The sequence below is a fragment of the Lathyrus oleraceus genome, chromosome 7, assembly GCF_024323335.1.
Source record: "Lathyrus oleraceus cultivar Zhongwan6 chromosome 7, CAAS_Psat_ZW6_1.0, whole genome shotgun sequence".
Classification (NCBI taxonomy): Eukaryota; Viridiplantae; Streptophyta; class Magnoliopsida; order Fabales; family Fabaceae; genus Lathyrus; species Lathyrus oleraceus.
The window spans coordinates 451,896,802-451,906,719 of record NC_066585.1 but is presented as its reverse complement, the minus strand read 5'-3'; positions in this window follow the sequence as shown (position 1 = coordinate 451,906,719).

Sequence of the window (9,918 nt, the reverse complement as noted above, 5' to 3'; positions counted from 1 at the left end):
TCAACTTCAGTTTTATTTATAGGTTAGAATTTTCTAAAGATGTACTGTATCTCTAAGTCTAGATTTTTGCAAAAAAAATTGTATGGCTTAAGCAAATGGGTGAATTAGTAAATAACAGAAACAATGCATAAAGACTCGACAGCACATTGATATTTGACTCGACTGACACTTAACAAAAATAAAATAACAAAAGGAAATAACAATAATTTAAATCTACCTAGAAAGCGATAAATAAAAGCGGTAAAGCTTCCTCCCCCATACTTAAACTGTGCATTGTCCCCAATGCAACGACATAAGATATGAAAGAAAGGTAGAACCTGGGTAGCCTGCTACTGGCGCCTTCTGCCACGTGTTCGTGCGTGTCCACCATTCCCAGGCTGGTGAGGTGGCACATAGTCTTGTAGATTTTCCACACACACTGTCAATGCTACTGATGCGTGCTTTTCGCAAGTGTACGAACGCGTCAGAGTAATATAAAAGATTGTCGAATCCACAGAGACCAAGTGTCAATCTATCGTTATCTATTGTTACGGTGTTTATCTAAGGTAATCGAAATAGGGGTTTTTTAGAGTGCACAATGAAAAATAAAGTATTAAATAAAATTTAATTAATAAAGACAGGTTCGAATGTAATTCACATAATCAATTAATAATCCAAGTACTTGCTAATAGAATTACTTATGGGCAGTGTTTCCTACTTTGAAAAGAACCAATTTAACGGGAACTGTCGCTTTCGCGTATTCAGAAACCGAGTTGTACTCCCTAATCAAACCCTCTTATTGTCACTTATAAAAAGGCGCGCATTGCGTTATAGTAGTAAACCTATTTTTAAGAAATATAGTATCTTGACTAAGTTGAAAAGTATTTTGACCTGGATTTCTTAACCAAAAGAGGTTCTCACGAACTAGACTCTAAACTTATAAACGTGTCCGAAAATAGTTTTAAAATCACTTTTATTTTTAAGTTAAAAACTCCTAATGAACTAAACAAAGTGCTTTCGCTGTATTTGAAATAGTTAAAAACAACTAAGTTTAAAAGGACATTGGACGACTTTCGATCTTACCCAACGGAAATTAAGTGCGGGAAAACTTAAGGTTAAAGTCAAAATAGCCCTTAAATGTTTCTCCGAACAATTGTACGGGTTATCGGTTCAATTACGATCCTTACATTCTAACCTTTATAGGTTTAGCTAGACATGGTAAAGTAAAGGTGCATTTTAATTTAAATAAAAGTAGTGCGAGTGCGGAAAATAAATGAAGGTAGTGTGACTGCGGAAAATAAATGAAAGTAGTGCAAGTGCGAGAAATAAACAAAGTAGTGCGAGTGCGAGAAATAAACAAAGTAATGCGAGTGCGAGAAATAAACGAAGTAAAGGCAGTGTGAGAAATAAATAAAGTAAAGTGCGAGTGCGAGAAATAAATAAAGTAGACAAAGGTAAAGCAATAAAACCTGCTCCAATCGGAGGGTCGAATAAAGTGCGTAACAGAAATGAAAATGACGGCAGGATTAACTTCCTTCCAAAGTGTTCTAAACTCGATTACAGACTCAATTACACAGTGTGGCAACACTCCAATGTGAAGCGATTACCACTTTTAAAATACTGAATATATGCCTAGTTATAACTAACTTTTGCTCTGAGTTTGGATGGTGATACAAATGAAATCAAGTCTCTATTTATAAGCAAGGAAAATAATGGAAATGACAAGGTTGCCCCTAAGTTTGAATTTGGGAGGGAAACTTCTTTGTTCTTGTGGCGCCCGCCACAACACCATGGCGCTCGCCATAGGAGTAAATTGTGGCGCCCAAGTGGAGATAGTGGGAGATGTGGCAGTTGAGGAGAAGTTAAACTATGACACGTCATGGCTGGACCCATGGCGCCAGCCACAGTGGGAGCCACAAGTGCAAAATGCTGATTTTTAGGCTTTTTAGCTCATTTTCACTCCTTTTCTCGATCGGGGCTCTGATTAGACTGAAAACCTGAAAACAAAGAAAAACATAGTAATAACATAACAAAATAACAATAGAACAACTAAAATGCATGCAAAATCGGAGTCGAAAATACAGTGAAATTCAGTGTCATCAAATTTTCCCACACTTAAACCCTTGCTTGTCCTCAAGCAAAACACTAAAAAGCTCAAAATAAGAAAAATTGGTGTCGACGAGTGATTCGGGCTATAAAGGTTTCTAAGTTCAAGTCGGGATGCAGTGATAGGTACTAACTGAGTGAACTAAGGGTATCGTGATGACACTTATCCGCAGACACGGACATAAGCTCCATTCCTATATTAACCAACCCATATTATCCCACAATACCTAGGCCTACCTCTTCATCTCTTTTTGGGTCCTTTTCATTCAAGCACAGTCACATTAAGCCCGTTATCCGTACATGCTTCATAGTGGAGTGACCTGTTAGTGATTATGATCCCAGATATGGGGTTCCTGGCACATAAATTTGTGTAAACCCTTTTATTTTACCCAACTGCAGTTGTGGGGGATCGGATCGTAATCCGCCCTATCGAGTTCAGCGCCACATACCTCTGAACCAACTAACAACGGGTGAGTTTTTCTTTTTCTTTTTCTTTTTGCAGCAAATTTTTACATCTTTTTGGTTTAAATGACTTTGTGAGGGTCACCTATATTGGAGTTGTCTTTTCTTTTCTTTTATTTATTTCATTGGATCATTCACTTATGTTCATCGGTCCCCTACGTAGAGGATGCGTAGGCCGGAGCTGACTGCTAGAATAAACTACTGAGGACTATACTGAAATGATGATTAAGGCCATGGTATATGGGGTTTCGGGAGTGATTCATATATTCATGAAGTCTATGGTGCTAAAACGATACTGATGTTTCAAAAAGTTCTCCCAAGTCACCACATCCTAACTCAAACCTGTCTTAAAGCCCAAAAACTTTCAGAATAACACCGTTTTCTTTTTCAAATTTTTTTTGGTAGGGCTAAAGGAATGGGGAGATTAGAATGTACTAAAGATACACTATACTAGTGACTGGTCAGACACATGCATTTTCTAAAACATTCTAACTAAAATCAAAATAAAACAAAGTAAACAACTAAAAAGCAATAAAAATAAACAATCTAACTAAAAACAGCAAACAAAAATAGAAAGCGATAAAATCTCCTCCCACACTTAAATCGAACATTGTCCCCAATGTTTCGAAATAAGATAAGGGGAGGGTAACCTGTCATACTACTGCTGACCACTGGTACCTTCGCCATCCTGAGGTGGACGACGGGATCGGCTACGACGACGGTCTCTCCGATCCATCCTGGCCTGTAAGGCATCCTGAGCAGTCCTTGCCTCTCGAAGGTTGCTTAAAATGGAACCCTGAGTGGCCCCTATCAGTGCAGAATGTTGACGGGGGTAGTTCTGCTGACGGGCTTGCTCGTTTGTGATCGTGAGCAAGGACTGTACAACAATCTCATAGGATCGATCGGTCCTCCGCTGCGATTTTTGCATGAAGCTCATGTTGTCCTCCAGTTGTTGCTGAATGTTGGAGAGTAGGTCATCACGCCTTTGTTCTCTAGCCATGTGGTCGTGCCACATCTCCTCTGTAATATAGAAGCCATGAGAAGAACCTGCAAAAGAAGAAGATGGTGCGGTGTGTGGTGGTGAAGGGTGATGGCGGGACACATGAGGTACGGGAGATTGCTCTCTCCGATCAAACTCTTCATCAGTGTCGTGTCCCTCCTCATCAGGAATATTAGGAGGAAGTGGACCCAAAACAGGTGGAGCATCTAAAACATAGGTCCAATTCCTTTCATTGCGTACATTAGTACGTCTAGTGCACGGTAAGACAACAAATGGGATAGCTATACCATGAATCATAAGCACATAACCTCCCTCTCTTCTCAATCGGCACAATTTCATATATCTTAGAAATTTTAGGTTGATTGTGCGAGGAGCTAAGGGATCTAAGGTAGCTATCTCATTTTTCAGGTTAAGAGCCCGGGCAATAGACGTAATGAGTCCTCTAAAAACAATGGGTCCCTCTTTATTAAGAGTTAAAGCCATATGAGCAATCATAAACGGGACCGAATTAATTCTCCTATTTGTGAGGCTTCCTTGTAAAAATAGAAGCTCCCGAGCATTAACCTTGTTTGGATTTTCCCGGCCAAAAATAGTACATGCCAACAGATATCTAAAAATTCTGATGGTCGGGTTATGGATGGTCGAGGCAAGAATTCCTTCAAAAGAATTTATTGAAGTGTTAGACAATCTCTGCCAGAAGGAAAACACCTCGACCGACCAATCTGAATCCAAAGGGGCCTCACAAGTAGCACCTTCCCCATGAGGAATTCCTAACAGACCTGCTAGTTCGTCGGTACTAACTTCATACTCAACAGCAAACATTCTAAATCGAACAGTACCAACTGTACTAGCAGTGTTAGGATTGACAATATAAATTAAAGAACTTAAAAACTCGATTGTCAATCGCTCAAAGGTAGGTTCTCTGTTTGAAAAGATAGTGTGTAACCCTAAAATATCTAACAAATGAGAAACACTATGGTAGATACCCAAAGTATAAAGACAATTATCATCCACGTACCTTGTCAGGAGAATTTCCCGATTTTGCAACCTTTCGATAATCCTTCTCTGCTTATCCCCCGGTTTCCCTTCGCGAAGAATAAATCCGTTGAACTCCATTATTTTTCTCTTGGAATATGATGAAGAAGATGAAGATGGGTTTGTATAAAGGTGGGAGCTTTATGAATATTGACGGGTGAAAAGGAAAATGCAAGTTGGGAAGGTGACTTGTATGGTGGGAAGATGAGAAATGTGGGAGCTTTTATGGGGTTCAAGGGAGTTTTTGGAAGGTGAAAAAATGGGTTTTGGAGGTTGGAAGGGTTAAAATGGTGGAATATGTGAATCTGCCCCGAGCTTTTACAGACGCTGTGGCGGGCGCCACAATACCCATGGCGGGCGCCACAAGAGTAATTTCAGCTGGGCCGGATTTTGACTCATTTGGTATGGGCTTCTCCATTATCTTTTTGGTTGGGGGGTCCGGAGAGCATTTTCATTATTTTTTCCTAATGAAATAAAGCTTGCACAATTTTATAAATATAAAATTTAAACATTAGACAAATAAATAAATAATACTATTATACTATAATATGATTATGAAGGAAAATAAACGCACATAAAATATATATATATATATATATATATATATATATATATATATATATATATATATATATATATATATATATATATATATATATATATATATGTATATATATATATATATATATATATATATATATATATATATATATATATATATATATATATATATATATATATATATATATATATATATATATATATATATATATATATATATATATATATATATATATATATATATATATATATATATATATATATATATATATATATATATATATATATATATATATATATATATATATATATCAATGTACTAACATAGTTATGAAATATACCAAATGCAATAATATAAAACAAGTTAGGGAAATACGAAAAATAATATAAGCATAAATGAGACAAAATAAATGAGACGGTAAGCTCAAACAACAGGGGGCTCATCTGCCTGACTGGATCCACGAAGTACGGCTATCTCCTGACGAAGCTCTGTTATCTCTTGGTACAAACAATCAGCCTTAGTAGCATGTTTAAGATTGGATATCGCCGTCTGTAAGGTAAGGTCAGCCACCTCCTGCCTAAGCTCAGCAATCTCTCTGCCACACTCGGCAATCTGTGTGCGGATGTCTGGGGTCTGCAAAGATAAATTATTAGAGTACAATAATCCTGGGTGAAGGTGGCCTAGGGGTATACTCAGCAACAGGCGGGGATCTAGGCTCCTCAATAGTCTCTCCATGACCCTCCAAAGCATAACTCCAGATAGCTGGGTCATGAACACTGGTCATCATCGGATCTGGCAGTGTAAAGTAGTGTATCGTCTCGCTATCAATCAGCAATCTGAATTGTCTGGGATTGAAAGAGGATCTCCTCATCAATCCTCTGGTCAAGCAGAAATCGTTATCCATAGTAGTGTATCCACAGAAAGTCCTGAGATGTAGCAGCTTGTGGGATAGACCTAAGGCAATGACAATCTGTGTGACGATCCCTCCTACATGAATAACTCCTTCGGATGATCTGGAAACACTGCTAAGGCCACACAGCAGAAAGTTCCCACATGCCACAGGGCGAGACTAGGATGCACAAAATAACAAAAATATTTCCTCCTCACTCAGCAAAGTCTCAGCATCTGGTCTCCCAAGAAAAGAGTGCGCCAGAATCATCTGGAAATACCTCATAGCAGGGTTGTTGATAGCCTGGGACAACTGAGTAGAAGGATCCTGACTCCCTCCACCAGAGATATCGCTCCAAAATTTCTCCACTTCCTTACCCAGAAAGTATCCCATCGGCGTCTTAGGGATAACGTCGGGGGTAGTCTGAAAACCTAATAAGTCACCGAACTCCTTCTGGCTGAAAGAGTAATCAATCCCGAATAGCCTGAAAACAGCATATCCATCTGGTCCGGAGTAAGGATCATAATCAAACGAGCTGAGGAACTCCAGGGTCAAGGTCCTGTAGGTGTTGCTCAGGTCATCAGCGAATTCATCCCATTGGATTTGGTGGCACAAGAATCCGATGCCCGGCTCAAGGCCTAGGGCTTCCATGCAATCCTGGTCTGGCTAGCGTGTAGGGGCCATAGGGAGCTGCTAGAGAGCTATGTAACACTCCCTCTGGGTGTCATCTCTGAAAGCTACATGCATGTCATCAAAGTTCTGCATCCTGCAAAGATTAGGGAAAAGGGTCCTGAAAACACAAACATTGCAATTGATATTTAGTCCTGACGAAAATATGATTAAAAAATAAAATAAAATAAAGTAAATAAATGAAAAAAGTAAAACAAGATAAGAAAACCGTGGGTTGCCTCCTAAGCAGCGCTTGTTTAACGTCATTAGCTTGACGATCGGAATTTATACACCTGTCATAGGAATCGGTGGATCTATCAGAATGTGGCTGGAGTAGTCTGTCGGAATGTCTCCTCCTTCGTAGAGCTTCAGTCTTTGCCCATTCACAATGAATGGACTACAGGTTTCGTTCTTGATTTCTACACCTCTGAATCTCAGAATCTTAGATACTTTGAAAGGGCCAGTCTATCTTGAATGCAACTTACCAGGGAAAAGTCATAACCTAGAGTTGAATAGGAGAACAGGGTCGCCTATATTGAAATCTTTCTTCACAATTCTTTTGTCATGCCAAGCTTTTGTTCTCTCTTTGTATATTTTGGCATTGTCGTAGGTAGATTGCCCGGGTTCTTCCAGTTTGTGGATGTCAAGGATACGTTTTTCACTAGCGGTCAGGTAATCCAAATTCAAAGTTTTAATGGCCCAATAGGCCTTATGCTCTAATTCAAAAGGTAAATGACAGGATTTTCTATAGACTAGTTGGTAGGGAGTTGTTCCTATAGGGTTTTTGAAAGCGGTTCTGTAGGCCCATAATGCTTCTTGGAGCTTCTGAGACCAGTCTCTTCTAGATATAGAAACAGTTTTTTCTAGAATTTGTTTTATCTCCCTATTGGATACTTCTACTTGGCCACTAGTCTGTGGGTGGTATGGTGTTGCTACTCTATGCCTAACTCCATATTTACTTAAAAGTTTATCAAATATTCTCGATATGAAGTGCGATCCTCCATCGCTTATGACTAAACGGGGTGTTCCAAATCCGGGGAATATGTAGTTTTTAAATAACTTGATCACCACCCTAGTGTCGTTTGCGGGTGCAACTATAGCTTCAATCCACTTAGACACGTAGTCCACAGCTGCTAAGATATACTTGTTTCCTAAGGATGGTGGGAAAGGTCCCATGAAATCTATACCCCAAACGTCGAAGAGTTCTACTTCTTGAATGTTTCTTAGAGGAATTTCGTCACGTCTTGAAATATTTCCCGTGCGTTGACATCTATCACATTTGACAATGCAAGCATGGACATCGCGCCACATGGTAGGCCAGAATAGGTCAGCTTGAAGAATCTTGGCGTATGTCTTAGAGGTGCTCGCATGTCCACCATAGGGTGCAGAGTGACAATGCTCAATTATACTTTTTACCTCCTCTTCTGGAACGCAACAGCGAAAAATCCCGTCTTTACCCCTTTTGAAAAGGAGCGGTTCGTCCCAATAAAAGTTTCTCACATCGTTAAAGAACTTCTTCTTGCAGTGGTAGTCAAGATCAGGGGGTACGATATTAGCAGCTAGGCAATTAACAAAGTCTACATACCATGGCACGTTATATGCAGCTAAGGATTTTTGGAAGTGCTCATGAGGGCCTAGGCTATCGTCTTCAATGGTTTCTAGTTTAACTATCAGTCTATCATAGGCAAAGTCATCATTTATGGGTACTAAGTCTGGCTTCAGGTGTTCTAGCCTAGAGAGGTGATCAGCTACTACATTTTCAGTGCCTTTTTTATCTCTGATATCTAAATCAAACTCTTGTAGTAACAGAATCCATCGGAGTAGCCTGGGCGTGGCATCTTTTTTACTTAATAGGTAACGAATGGCAGCATGATCGGTGTAAACTATAATTTTTGCTCCTACTAGATAAGATCTAAATTTGTCTATAGCAAAACCTACAGCTAGTAGTTCCTTTTCAGTTGTTGCGTAGTTAAGTTGGGAAGTGTCTAGGGTTCTACTGGCATAATACATCACATGTAATTTTTTTATCTTTCCTTTGTCCTAGAACGGCTCCAACGACATAATCACTAGCGTCGCACATTATCTCAAAAGGTTCTGACCGACCAGGACGTTGCATGATGGGTGCTGAAATCAACGCTTGCTTTAAAAGATTAAATGCTTCATTAAATTTTCCATCGAAAATGAATTTAGCATCTTTCATTAAAAGGCCAGTTAAAGGTTTAGTTATTTTGGAGAAGTCCTTGATAAAACGCCTGTAGAATCCAGCATGTCCAAGGAAACTTCGAACTTCTCTGATAGTTTTGGGTGGTTTTAGGTTCTCTATGACTTCTATCTTAGCTCTATCTACCTCAATACCTTTTTCGGAAACTATATGTCCTAAAACAATCCCTTCGGTGACCATGAAATGACACTTTTGCCAGTTTAGCACAAGGTTTACCTCCACGCATCTCTCCAGGATTTTCTCAAGGTTAGCAAGACAATTTTTGAAATCAAATATGCAAATCGAGAAATCATCCATAAATACTTCCATGATACCATCTAGGTAATCTGCAAAGATTGACATCATGCAGCATTGGAAAGTAGCTGGGGCATTACAGAGGCCGAATGGCATTCATCTGTAGGCAAAAGTTCCATAAGGGCATGTAAAGGTAGTTTTTTTCTTGATCTTCGGGGTGGATAGGTATTTGGAAGAATCCAGAGCATCCATCTAGATAGCAGAAGTAAGAGTGTCTGGTTAGACGCTCCAACATCTGGTCTATAAATGGCAAAGGGAAATGATCCTTCCTGGTTGCTTTATTTAATTTTTTGTAGTCTATGCACATCCGCCATCCTCCTTTTGTCCGTTTTGCTACATGTTCGCCTTTATCGTTTTGCACGACTGTGATGCCTCCCTTTTTAGGTACAACATGCACATGGCTCACCCACTTACTATCCGAGATCTGATAGATTATACCTGCCTCAAGTAACTTAAGAACTTCCTTTTTAACAACATCACTCATTATAGGGTTTATTCTTCTCTGATGTTCTCTGGAGGGTTTTGAATCTTCTTCTAGCGAAATCCGATGCATGCATACAAATGGGCTTATACCTTTCAGGTCAGAGATATTATATCCTAAGGCTGAGGGATATCTTCGTAAAACATCTAAGAGTTGGTCTGTTTCCTCTTGACTCAAGGTAGCACTGACTATAAATGGACGATTCATCTCTTCATCGAGG